This window comes from Notolepis coatsorum (genome assembly GCF_963971535.1).
Source record: "Notolepis coatsorum genome assembly, chromosome: 1".
NCBI classification, from domain to species: Eukaryota; Metazoa; Chordata; class Actinopteri; order Aulopiformes; family Paralepididae; genus Notolepis; species Notolepis coatsorum.
This window is the reverse complement of record NC_140165.1, coordinates 156838433-156852705: the sequence shown is the minus strand read 5'-3', so window position 1 is coordinate 156852705 and position 14273 is coordinate 156838433.

Genomic DNA, 14273 nt, shown 5'->3' with positions numbered 1-14273 from the left:
CCTAACCTTAACCAACTCCGAAACAATGCCTAAACTTAACCGGCGAAAGAATGCACGTTAAAAAATATTGCCATTCTCTAAGACAAACTCTAACCTTAACCAGCTCCTTAACAGCGCTTAAACTTATCCTTCTAACCTTTAGCAACTCCGTAACAATGCCTAACCTTAACCAACTCCGAAACAATGCTTAAAGTTATGCCTAAACTTAACGACGAAAGAATGCGAATGCACGCTAAAAAAAAAAAAAAAAAAAATTGAAGGGATTCGAACTGCCAATTGAGCTAGTTCTGGATAGTAAAAAAGGGGGGATTACTGCTACATAATGCTGCCGCGACTGCTGCCGCGTCGCCGCGGGGGCGTGGCTAGACGCAAGTTGGGCGTGGTTAGACACAAGTTGGTTGCCTTTAATATTTAGGCGCCCAGCGTGCGTGTAGCTTATTGCCAGCGGAAGAGTGCAAGAATGCTTCCGCATTCGTCACCGCACGCCAGTACGGTAATGCGCCTTTCCTTTCGCCCCGCTCAGACAAATGCATGTAGTACATTGCAACACAACGCAGCATTTCCGCGTACATTGCAACGAATCACTTGGAGTTTGAAAGTGATATCAGAAGAAACTACTCAACCTCGGCTGTCTTTAACTATGAGTGAACACAACGCATTGTAACGTTAACGCAGCTGTCAACTGTACTTTACTATGGAATATACATGTATATTATCGCGACGCGTCGTCACAGACTAAACAGTGTTCTGGATTTTCCTACAATGGATTATTGATTGTAAATTGAACCCTTGCACTGAAGAACCATTATGAATCTGTGTTAGAAAATGTTTTGGATCTAAATCACTTGGAGTTTGAAAGTGATATCAGAAGAAACTACTCAACCTCGGCTGTCTTTAACTATGAGTGAACACAACACTCTAACTTACCATGTTTAGATAATGAAGTACTCAACCTCTACTGTATTTAACTATGAGTGAACACAACACTCTAACTTACCATGTTTAGATAATAAAGTACTCAACCTCTACTATACTGTCTGACTGAACACAACACTCTAACTTACCATATTTAGATAATGAAGTACTCAACCTCTACTGTATTTAACTATGAGTGAACACAGCACTCTAACTTACCATGTTTAGATAAGTACAGTTGACAGCTGCGTTAACGTTACAATGTGTTGTGTTCACTCATAGTTAAAGACAGCCGAGGTTGAGTAGTTTCTTCTGATATCACTTTCAAACTCCAAGTGATTTAGATCCAAAACATTTTCTAACACAGATTCATAATGGTTCTTCAGTGCAAGGGTTCAATTTACAATCAATAATCCATTGTAGGAAAATCCAGAACACTGTTTAGTCTGTGACGACGCGTCGCGATAATATACATGTATATTCCATAGTAAAGTACAGTTGACAGCTGCGTTAACGTTACAATGCGTTGTGTTCACTCATAGTTAAAGACAGCCGAGGTTGAGTAGTTTCTTCTGATAGCACTTTCAAACTCCAAGTGATTCGTTGCAATGTACGCGGAAATGCTGCGTTGTGTTGCAATGTACTACATGCATTTGTCTGAGCGGGGCGAAAGGAAAGGCGCATTACCGTACTGGCGTGCAGTGACCAATGCGGAATGGTTTAGAGTCATTAGAGAGTCAAAACGGTCCTCGCTGTTGCGGACCGTAATATGATGACCATTTAGACACAACCACTAAATTATGGCACAAAGTTGAACTTGGTTTGAGTCTATATGGTTCTCATTTTATACAATGAATCAAATATGTTACTGACATGACGTTTAAGTCCACATACAGTCATAAGCAGGTAAGGGATGTAAACATCACAAGTAAAGGAAGACATAATGCAGTGAGCCTCATCAATGAGGCTCGGGACCCTCACTGACCCCCCACTGTGTTACATTAACACACCCTACTGGACTATATACTTGCCCACTGTATTGTTACTTCATTCTAATTAGTGTATATAATTGTATAATTGACCACATCTGCCCAGTTGCACAGCCCGGCCTATTCCTACTGTATTTTTACTTAGAATTGTACTATACCTATCTATTGAGCTATATTTAACTTAGTTTATATCCCACATAATGTTATTCAACCTCTTATACAGTCGTACAGCCCTGTATTTTATTTCATAAATATATTATTCTATTCTGCTTAACTTAGCTCATATTTCATTTGACTTTACTCCACCACTTTATTGTATTATCTGTCTGTTGTCTGTCCACTAATGTTGCACCAGTAACGTCCAAAGCAAATTCCTTGTATGTGTAAAGTATACTTGGCAATAAAGACCTTTCTGATTCTGATTCTGATAAAGAAACCTGTGTGAATTGACAACATGGTTGTTGCATGACAACACAATGCTCCAAATCATCATCTTGCATTATACTGCATTAACGATAGCAATTACGACAGAAATACACAGAAGCACAGTCATCTAAATTAGTGTTATTTTAGTTTTAATCAGGCCTGACTACATGAACCCGTGTAGGTTCTGTCTGAGCCCGACCCGAGCCTGAACCACGTGCAGTAGTTTTGGGGCCAATCAGGTTTAGGCAGAGAATCAAAGCTCTGGACCACACCTGTGCCAGCCCAGGCTATCTCTCTCTCTCTCTCTCTCTCTCTCTCTCTCTCTCTCTCTCTCTCTCTCTCTCTCTCTCTCTCTCTCTCTCTCTCTCTCTCTCTCTCTCTCTCTCTCTCTCTCTCTCTCTCTCTCTCTCTCTCTCTCTCTCACACACACACACACACACACACACACACACACACACACACACACACACACACACACACACACACACACACACACACACACACACACACACACACACACACACACACACACACACACACACACACACACACACACACAGACACACACACACACACACACACACACACACACAAAGAAATACATACGCATACTGTAAATGCACACACAGCAGTGTGGGGTTGATTGATTGATTGGTTTTTTATTGTGGAGTAAAAGACAGCATCCAAGGGATAAAAACATGAGAAAGTGCAAGCACTTATTTCCATCATGGTCTCTGATTTTGGACATGGACAGACATCATAAAACATAGAGCATCATAATAAAACAGAGCATCATAATAAAACATAGAGCATTATAATAAAACATAGATCATCATAATAAAAACATAGAGCATCATAATAAAACATATAGCAACCCCATAAAACATGCACATAATACCCTCTCCTTCCTAGACGTGGCTATTCTATAATTCACTGGCTAGCCAATTCTTTGTGGCATGTCTAAAGCTTTCCCCCTATTCAATGTTTTTCAGGGCCACTGGAAGCTTGTTCCACTCCAATGCAGCAGAATATAAAAAAGTACCAGGAGGCGTCTATATTAATCCCAGCCGAAGAGTGCAAGAGCGCTTCCACATTCTTCGCCGCACAAACTCGAAACTCCGTTAAGCTCCAGAGAGAGAGGCTGAAAACCCACAGTTCTTGCCCGACGGATGGGAGCCGAATCGCGGATCCGAGTTTTCTGATGAATAGCCCCAAAACATGGAGGTCGCGAACAGCGCCGGCTTCGCTGACCAGAGCAGGGTTATAATAGAAGAAAGACAGTGTAAACAATATAATTAACTCTGAATATAATAATGACGAAAAATAAACAGGATACACAACAAGGTGCACTACATATAACCTCATCTCATGCACCTTGTTGACGTGTATCCTGTTTATTTTTCATCATTATTATATTCAGAGTTAATTATATTGTTTACACTGTCTTTCTTCTATTATAACCCTGCCCATTCCCAAATCATATTCAGAAAGTATCACAGAGACTTCTATTGACCAAGGAATTAGTTATTATTAGTAAGACACAACATTTCTGTAGTAATTGACCACCAGACTCTTTCTCTTAAGGCATTAACTGGGTTAATTAATATAAATGTTATATTGTAACTGTCTCGTTACACATTGGTTCCGAAACATGTATGTACCAGGCTGAAATTAAAACTTTGAATCTGAGAGAGCTCTGGTCAGCGAAGCCGGCGCCGTTCGCAACCTCCATGTTTTGGGGCTATTCATCAGAAAACTCGGATCCGCGATTCGGCTCCCATCCGTCGGGCAAGAACTGTGGGTTTTCAGCCTCTTTCTCTGGAGCTTAACGGAGTTTTCGAGTTTGTGATTAACCGTGTTGAATGGGGCATCTGAACTAAGCGAGGACCTCATGCGCATGCGCGGCGAAGAATGCGGAAGCGCTCTTGCACTCTTCGGCTGGGATTAATATAGACGCTACCAGGAGGGATCCCCATTTCACTCAAACTTGCATCATGTTTCCTTTTGCAGGATTTGACACATGCTCCATCTAGAATGACAACACTATCTTGTTCGAACATCAGTACGGCTTTAGAAAAAAATACTATACATATATGGCTCTTTTGCATCTTAGAGAAAAGATTATCGCTGCACTGGAGAAAATTAAATATACCTTAGGCATTTTCTTAGATTTATCAAAGGCTTTCGACACTGAATCATGACATTTTATTATCAAAAATGTCATGGTCCTAAACAACTGCAACAACTCACAATTTATGAGGTCAACAAGTACCAAACAGGGGTGCTTATGTATAAAGTAATTGGTCTTCCTCCATCTTTACCTAACTTCTTTCAAAGTTATTTTGAGTTTAATTCTCATTATCATGCACATCTCACAAGAAGAAATAATGACTTGTTATGCATTCCTTTCTGTAGGACCTCTGTTGCCAAATTCTCATTTGTTTATCAAGGTGCAGTGATGTGGAATGATATACAAAATCTAACAGAAACATGTTCCACTTTAAATACATTTAAAAGCCAGCTTAAAAAATAACTACAGATCCTGTAGTCTGTAGTATCCATGTGTATTTGTGAATAGTCTTTTTTTTTTTTCACAATTATAATTGTTGTATAATGCTGTATTGTATGTATCTGTGTGTATGAGAGGGGGATATGCACATGTGTGTTTGTGCATAATGTGGGAGGGGGGGGGGGGTAGGATTTTCTGTGTAGTTATCCTATATAGGTTTAAGAGGGGAGGTCGCTTATAAGCCCTTGGGCTTTTTGACCTTTCCTGCACATTTTAACTGTTCTTCTTTTACTTATTTTATTCCAGAATGTATGTTTGTAAGTGCAAATAACAATAAACAATAAACAATAAAGGGAAGAATGATGATCACAATGAGCTACCAGATACCTATTGAGTTACCAGATACCCTGGTCTGCTGAGCTACTAGATACCTACTGAGCTACCAGATACAGTACCTACTGTATCTATTCCCTATGAAAACTTTAACAATTTAGTGCATCTTTCTTTGAGTGAAAAGCTGGCCAACGCCCCTCCCCCCCCCCCCCCCCCCTATCACCTCCCCTGTTTTTTCATAATCAATCCACAAATAACACACAGACAAACAGACGGCCCGCCAACCAATCCCAACATGGCGACTCTCTCTCTCATGGCTCTCCCACAGTGAGGTCTGTTTTTAAAATCAGCCAATCACTCTATTCAGGGTTTGAGTTTGACCCTCACCCCTGCAAAGATGGACTGTCCCTTTATTGGGGAATAAAAGAGGCTGACCCTTTGTTATTTGCCTGTTAGATGAGAATAATGCACGCTGGCTCACTTTTCATTGTCTCTCCAGTGGCTCTGAGGAGTGTTTGAAAGTGAGCGCAAGTGCCGTCACTGACTGTGAATGTAAGCTGTGAAGTCTGTAATCACTACTGTGAATGGTTGAGCCGAATGTGAGTCACATGCATTTTTTTTTATGTGAAATAAAAAGTGAAAAAAAACATAAATGTGTGCCAAATGTAAGTGTAGGCCTATGGCCTTCGTTAAAAGTGGCACATGTGTTATCATTACTCTCGTGTGTACATTTCCCAGAATCAACAGGCAACTCTCTAGCACTCCTTATCCCCTCATTCCGATAAGCTGTCCTCAGTGTTTTCTCTCTCTCTCTCTCTCTCTCTCTCTCTCTCTCTCTCTCTCTCTCTCTCTCTCTCTCTCTCTCTCTCTCTCTCTCTCTCTCTCTCTCTCTCTCTCTCTCTCTCTCTCTCTCTCTCTCTCTCTCTCTCTCTCTCTCTCTCTCTCTCTATCCCAGGCATGGCAGATGGGGGAGTAGTGGGTGGGAGAGGGGAGGAGGGGCGGGGTCAAAGGCTCAAGGCTGAGCCAATATCCAGAGAGTAGAAAGGGGAAAAGTTTCTTGTGTGGAAGGGGGAGGGGATTGGGGGGAAGGGTATGAGCGAGCGGGCGGTGATAAGTGTGTGTGTCAAAGTGTGTGTGCGCGCAAGGACACATTTCAGGAATGCTGCACAGTCTGGGAGACTGTCCGCTTGGCCTTAGGAAAGGGGGGTAATGATTTCACTCAAACCAAAAACATCAAATACAATTGAAGTTATTTAATAGTATCAGCAATGTGACTACGAACATATCCTACGACTAAACCACACAGACAGGAATACAGGATCGTACGAGCTAGTTTGAGGCTGTTTCTCGTTTTTGAAACTATTAGGAGGAGGATGAGGATGAAGTATTCAGGTGTACGCTGATCTGGGAAGCCTGTATCCTTTCCACCCCCTCCCACCATGTCTAAAGCACAACAACCGAGCCACCCTGTGGAAAATTCAATATTTACTTTCCAATTTACCGGCTGTGGTCGCTCTACCCTTGCGTTGTTTTGAAAGTGGACTTGGCTGCATCCAGGGGACGGAGGAGTGTTTGAACAATGGAAATCGGTTACGAAGGCAGAAGCCAGATGTCGAAATAGCCAAATAGAAAAAACACTCAGATGAAATTAAATCAATCCCAAATCTACTTAGAAAGATACTCTCAAAGAAACAGTCAGGGCATGACTCATTTGTTTTTGTGAAATTCCACTTGGAGGACTTTATAGTTCTGTATGTCCACCATGTACTTGCATGCATATGGTACAATTTTGATTTGGACTAGATATGACTTCACAACCAGTCATATGGTTAAATAATTCCTTCCATGTGTGCTGTGTCAACTACTACAGTACGAATACACAATTCCTAGGTAAGCCCTTTGCCCAACTGATAAGAGGTTCCTCTCTGGGCATTTGCACAGGTAGACATTCTCTTATCACAAGAGTTCAGAGCACCCACCCTATAGAGTACTGTTCTCAAGGTCACTCGCCAACTTTCCACTCAAAACTCCAAGAAGTTTAAAAAATAAATAAAAAAAAAAAAAAAAAAGATTTGGTGTAACTTTTGTGGAATTGATTGTGGCAAGACGACATATGTCATTCAAGTCAAGTTCAAAGTGACCTGTCACACTCGAGCTATAGGCCAAAGGCTATCGTCACCACTGACCGAAATAGACATAGTAGCTACACACGTAGGGTTGTTTTACAACTGAGGCCGCTGAGCGAGACCTGCTGTCGGCTAGTGGGCAGAGTGTACTGATCCAGTCTGGTGATCAACACACATAATCATAGTCATAGAAACGAGGTCATGACTGGGAAACGCTGTATGTGTTGTTGGTCTCATAGATTTGCATAGTTTTGAGGTTAATTCATGAATTTCCGCACCTTTGCATTAGCCTAATATCTACCATCTGCACAATCCTCAGTGGTAGAAATTGTATAATAGGTCAGAGGTTGGAATATAGCCATTTTTGGCTTGTTTACATTTTGTTGCAACTGAAAAAACAAGTCTGTTTGTCCAAAAGGAAGCATATTGATCAGTGACTCATCCAGTGTGCAAATGATAATCTACCAAGTCATTTGGGGTTAGGGGGCAGTACTATTGAATGATATACTATGGATTAGGGTCATTTAGGGGGTCAAGAACCCCCCCCCCAGCCATGATTTGCACTATGGACTCATCATCCATATAGTCACTGCCACTGAGTGTTTGGTTTTACAACAGACGTTGAGTTGCACAAACTGGGCCACCTACAGGATAAGATAAGATAAGATCAAATAAGATATCCCATTATTGATCCCCTTAGTAATTCGGGCATCATAGCAGCATGGGGGGGGGGTGTCTGTGTCAGAGAGCACTGGGCGGTCCTGATGAAACCACAAAGGTGTTGCTCCTTGTGTCATGTGGCTCAAAGTGAGCCGTCTCCGGGCAGAATTACCGAGCCTTCAATGGGAGGCCAAATGACCATTATTAGACTTCACAGCTCGAACCCCTAGAGAGAGAGAGAGAGAGAGAGAGAGAGAGAGAGAGAGAGAGAGAGAGAGAGAGAGAGAGAGAGAGAGAGAGAGAGAGAGAGAGGAACTATCAGAGGGGTTATCAAAGGGATAGTTCTGATTTTGGAACCGTAGCCCTGTTTGCTACTCAATGATCGGTAGAGTCCTTTCTCAACACGATCCATGCTGTTCTTCATGGATACCTGCGGCTCTGGCTAGATAGCCGCAAACCAATAGCAAAGTCAATGGGGTCAAGCTCCTGTCTGCACACAAGCTGACTGACAACAGCTGAAATCGACTTTGTGTGCACTGTGTAGGAATAGATTTCAGTAGCCTTCAGTCAGCTTGTACAGACAGGAGCTTGACCCCATTGACTTTGCATTGGTTTGGGGCTATCTAACTGGAGCTAGTATGAGGAACAGCATGGCTTGTGCTGAGAAAGGACTTTTCTGTCTGTCTGTCTGTCTGTCTGTCTGTCTGTCTGTCTGTCTGTCTGTCTGTCTGTCTGTCTGTCTGTCTGTCTGTCTGTCTGTCTGTCTGTCTGTCTGTCTGTCTGTCTGTGCCCTGTGATCTTGCTTTAGCAGCCTATAATTGCAGGCAAGCGCAGGCAGGTTCATGAGTATGTGCCTCCAGCCACAGGGGCTCACTGTTTAAAGGAGCAGTGAAGAGAGCCACAGTGAAGGGTTCATATTGTCGCTCTCTACCCCCATTCCACCAACATATCCTCGCTGTATTCTAGTAGTATTAACATTAGTCTCTGTCAAATGTAACTCCACCTTAAGGGAAAGGGAACATTCAGGCAGTCGGAGACCTCTAAATTAGTTTCTTGACGATCTTATACAGTTTAGCCTGTCAAGGATATCAGAGTTTGGGTACTTGTGTTTAAGATTATATTAAAAAAGGTATTTTTGACGAGCATTTTAAAACGTCTTTTGATGTTTGCCTTCTGTGGATTTACTTCTCCCTTTGAAACTTCCTTCGATTTTCAGAGGGATAATCTGCCAGGCTGTTTGTGTGTGTGGGAGGAATTCAAGTATCTTTCCAGCAGACAGGCTTCAGACCTGCCACATGTACAGGAAGTGAAACCATGGCGATGGAGGCTGTGTGTAATGCATGACGCCAGCTTGTCCACAGCTTGGAATAGCTTGTGCCTATTAAATTCTACCTTGGGAAGCTAAGGGCTGTGTCCGCTGTGACCCAATAACAGTTGGTTTCACAGAACGCCTTATTCTCTCTCTAATTTATTTGACCTTTACATCTTCACTACACTGTTATTTATTACTTGTTTTTGTTCCTCAGGTGTTTGTCATTTGTGTATTTAATCAGGTAGTGACTCAGTGATCCCTACTGCAGCTGATGTGCGTCACACTCCCTGCCAGGTGGAATCAAGGCAGAAATGCTGTTGTTCCAAGAACTGTGCGTATCCATCATTTATCGTCGTAGTCACTTCACAGAGACGTGGCCGAGCCGGTTCGTTTGCCATTCAAGGCACATGCCTCAGTGACATGACATCTGATTTGCGGCTTCAAAATAGACACCATTTGAATAGGGAATATGTGGTGTTGCTTTGAAGTGCTTGTCACTGGTTTGACCTGAACGTAATTGTTTAGAAATTACACCATGCCCTGGCTTTAAAGCAAATACGGTGCAGCATCCTGCAATATTCTTCCAGTGCGAAACTATCGTGGGGAAAAAATGGCTTACTTCCAAAACGTCCTATGCACTTGAAGAGGTGCCATTCTCAAGTTAATGTCCTTCTGTGTGCTTTGGTGCAATGCCGTGGATCAGACATGCTACTCTCAAGGCTTCTTTGTTGCCAATGGTAACTGTGAATGAGGATCTTATTCTGTCTTGTTGGGTGGTGAGAGGGCTAGAGAGAGAAGCCACCTTGATTGAGGGGAGAGCAGGGTGTGCGTCTGTCTGTATGAATGTGTGTGTGTGTGTGTGTGTGTGTGTGTGTGTGTGTGTGTGTGTGTGTGTGTGTGTGTGTGTGTGTGTGTGTGTGTGTGTGTGTGTGTGTGTGTGTGTGTGTGTGTGTGTGTGTGTGTGTGTGTGTCTGTGTGTGTGTCTGTGTGTGTGTGTGTGTGTGTGCGTGCGTCACAAAGTGCTGTGAGTCAATGACCCACATCGTAGAAAAAATAAACGCCTTCTTTCCACACACATTCAAGTTCTGACGCAATGGAGCCAGAGCAAGAGTTGCTCCTAAGGAGAGGTTGGGTCAGGATTGTCATGTAGTATTGTTACATTTTCTCCCTCTGTCTTACATGTCAAAAGAATGACAACTTTAACAATGAAGCAGGGTTTGAACAATCAAGTGGGTTTGGACATCATGTTCGAAGATAATGGGAGCTGGAACTGGGCAATTCAAACTCACATTTGGTGGCTCTTCCTTGCAGTAACTGTGCATGTGTGTGTGCGTGTGTGTGTGCGTGTGCGTGTGCGTGTGCGTGTGTGTGTGTGTGTGTGTGTGTGTGTGTGTGTGTGTGTGTGTTTGTGTGTGTGTGTGTGTGTGTGTGTGTGTGTGTGTGTTTGTGTTGTTTGTGTTGTTTTTTCGTGCTGGACATAATTGTGCTTTAATTTATCATGTTTTTCTTATGTGTTTCATGTGTATCGTTTGATCTGAAAATGATCCCCATAGGAACAAAACATTATCACTAAAAAGGTCAAACAGAATTAAGGTTATTTATTCAAATATTAATGAATAACTAAGCACAGTGCAATTTGTCACCAGTGAAATCATTTGCCATTTAGACATCATGTTGCTTTCTACACTGAATAATATCAATTTTAACAAGTAATTTAATCTTCTATCGAGTCGGAAAAGTTGTATTTCCTGGAAACAAATGGAACAGATCTGCCAATAAGGTGAGATAATTTCCCTTGTTATACACATGAGCTCAAGGATTTTCTCAAATCAAGTAACATTATCCTGAAACAGATGGACTGGGTCTGCCTTATTCTCAAGATATTGTCTGATAAGTCTATTTTAAACAAGGCATTAGAATAAGTGAAATGATCTCATCCCATTGTCAGATCTGAATACCTAATACTTCATACAAGACTGAATTACTGGTAAAGATGGAGGTTTTATTTTCCTCATCCACAAGGCGAACCCCCAGAAAATGGAGGGATACTGTTTGCCTGCACCGGCTTTGCCCACAATGACTCATTCTATCTACCTTGAATCATTTATAAAGTGCCCTTAATACCAGGATTATATTTTCCTCTGCTTCACAACCAGTGAATAGCCAGTCAATAGCCTTCGAAGGTTAAAAGGGGGGTTGTTGGAGTCGTGATTATCATTCCACTCTCTCATTTAGGTCATGGAACTCGTTCAACCCTTGAGGCTCAGCGACTGCGGAGAATGTCACCCCAAGACCTCCACCATCACTACCTCTCACATGAGGCCTTTAGCAGAGTCACATGAGTTTCTTGCTCCCATATATTTCAATGGCCATGGCCTGTTCTCTGGCCTACATCTAAACAACCCTCCTCCCCCCTCCATTTCCTGTTTGATCTGCCATGCAGTCTAATTCTACGCTACTCCTTTCTCGGAATCCATGTCGTAAAAACCCCAGAGTTTTTAAAAGTTACTTCCTCCAAATGGATTCTGTGTCAGATCAGACCAGAGCAGAAACTCTTTCACCTCTGTTGCTCTTAGATGTGTCAAAGTAATACATACTTTGAACGTCCCTTTTGAAGCCAAAGCTTGGATTGAAGTCAGGAGCTAGAATGTCCATTGCAGAGATGGTCATTTACACTTCGCCGGGCAGCTGCCGCTGTGGTCTTAACCATCCTCTTTATAATACTGCTGAGTGCAGAAACTCGAGCTGGAAGGTGTGGTTTATCCAAATCTGAGCGTAGGTGATGAGAGTGTCACATTAGCGCCACAAATCTGGCTCTAATTTAAGCTTCAACTTTGACCTCCAGCGCCAATTGATATCATCCTGGACATGGACATGGCCCTGAATGGTACTTTACTTCAGCAGTAAAGGCAGCCTTCGATGAATGAAACCAAACGTGTCAACGATGTAGTGGTTATTATAACACTCTCACGATCAGGAACGAACAACACAAGAATGGGCTTGTTTTTCTGGGCACAGCATTCCCAGCTGCTCAATCCAATAGGGCAACCACACAGCGGTCAAAAGAAGCATCATTTGTCTTTTTATTTGCTATGAAAGAACTCCGAAAGTGTTTTACTGTCATTGTTGTAAATTGCAGCCGGGAAACCAGAATAGGTATGGTGGGAGATGATAGGAAAAATAGGTTCTAGGTTGAAAATGTATGGAATGATCCTTTAAGTTTCAAGTCTGCTCTTGATATAGTGATACAGTTAATACTGCCAATGAAAAAATACTAAAAATAACTGAGCAAGTAACTAGTAAGTAAGTAAGTAAGTAAGTAAGTACAGTAACTGAAAGTAACTGTAGCAACAATGTCACACAATGAGTGAATAAACAAGAAGCTATACAACTGAATATAAAAAATTCTCTGAAAGTAGATGAGGGTATTTTTCAGTTTCGGTCAAACAGCTGTAAATCACTTTTCTGTTTGGTGCGGTTTTCGAGTAGAAGACAAACTTTTTTAAACTTCTCACCACACCTCGGGGGAAGTTTGGGCAGACCTACATCAAAGCTGCTGTGGTTTGATACCCACCACAAGAACACAAAATGGAGATCAAGTCACAGAAAACGATGTGACTGCTTATTTAATATTAGCTTGTTCAAGCCATTAGTCGTCGCACATTTATGATATTAATTCCATTATTTAAGTATATTTGGGGGCATCAGAAAACGGTTTGAGGTCCATATGGCTGGAAATAATATGTAACACGAACACTTGGAGAAGCCTAATAGTGCATACAACAATATATTTATAGGCTATTTAACGTTAGAGCGGCCAAGCTAAGTGGCTAATGTTAGGCTACTTACATGTTTCAGATGATAAGTAATGTTTGCCTGCAGAGTTTGCATATCACCTCAATGGATCCCCGGTGGAGAGGGTAGACGGCTTTAAATACCTTGGCGTCCATATCACTGAGGACCTGTCATTCAGACACTACGGAATTTCTATTCATGCACCATCAAGAACGACTGTATGGGAACAGCTCCATGCTGCAAGGCCCTGCAGAGAGTGGTATGGTATGGGATATACATATCCAATCCTTGGCACATACATTTCCATACATACTGTTCCATTTAACCCACACAATTACAAACCATCTATGATTATATTGACAGACCATCCACTCTTTTTTTATCTACTTTTTCTCTCCCTTTTTTCTGTATTTTTCTCCCATCCCAATTTAGTCGTTATGCCAATTCTTGCAACGCTTCAATACCGCTGCCTGGTGGATGATCGGGCGAGTTACAACCGGAAATGGATCTCTGGGAAATCCGTCCAGCAGTCACATATTGTTGCGGGACTCTAGACACACATCCGTGTATATGGATCGCTGCCATAACTCAATAATCGATATGATTTGGGCGTTTATTGCGCCATACAAACCGGAAATGGATCTAGTCGATCGACGTCAAATAAGTGGGATCTTTTTCCTCCAGTCTCATCGGCGAACGGTAAGAGGACAGTAACGTTACTTTCAGCTTGATTGTTTATTCTTTTCAATGCAAACCGCTCTGATCAATATATCACCCATACTACATAAAGCATTTACTGACGATCACGGAATTATAAACAACCCCCCCCCTTTCATCCGCGCATGATGAGTCATAACGTTTAGGATCGTATTCAGTTGGATATTTTAATATAGCGTGTATCGCGAATAAACTGCAATCGATAATCTATATTATGCGTTTAGACCTATAACTAGCGTTCTAGGAATTACTGCAGAAAACGATAAAAATATACTTATATTCTAGACGGTATTTTCGTATGAATATATGAATGAAAAAGTATAACGTTCCTACATCCTGAACGATAATCGATGTTGAATGGGCCATAGTAATGTCAATTTAGCAATACAATTTAAAAAGTTATAGCCCTGCAAAGAAGGTGAACATCTCCATAGGTTAGACTGGTGGCAGTGATCATACATTGATGGACAGAAGCGTGGCAGTTAATGTGT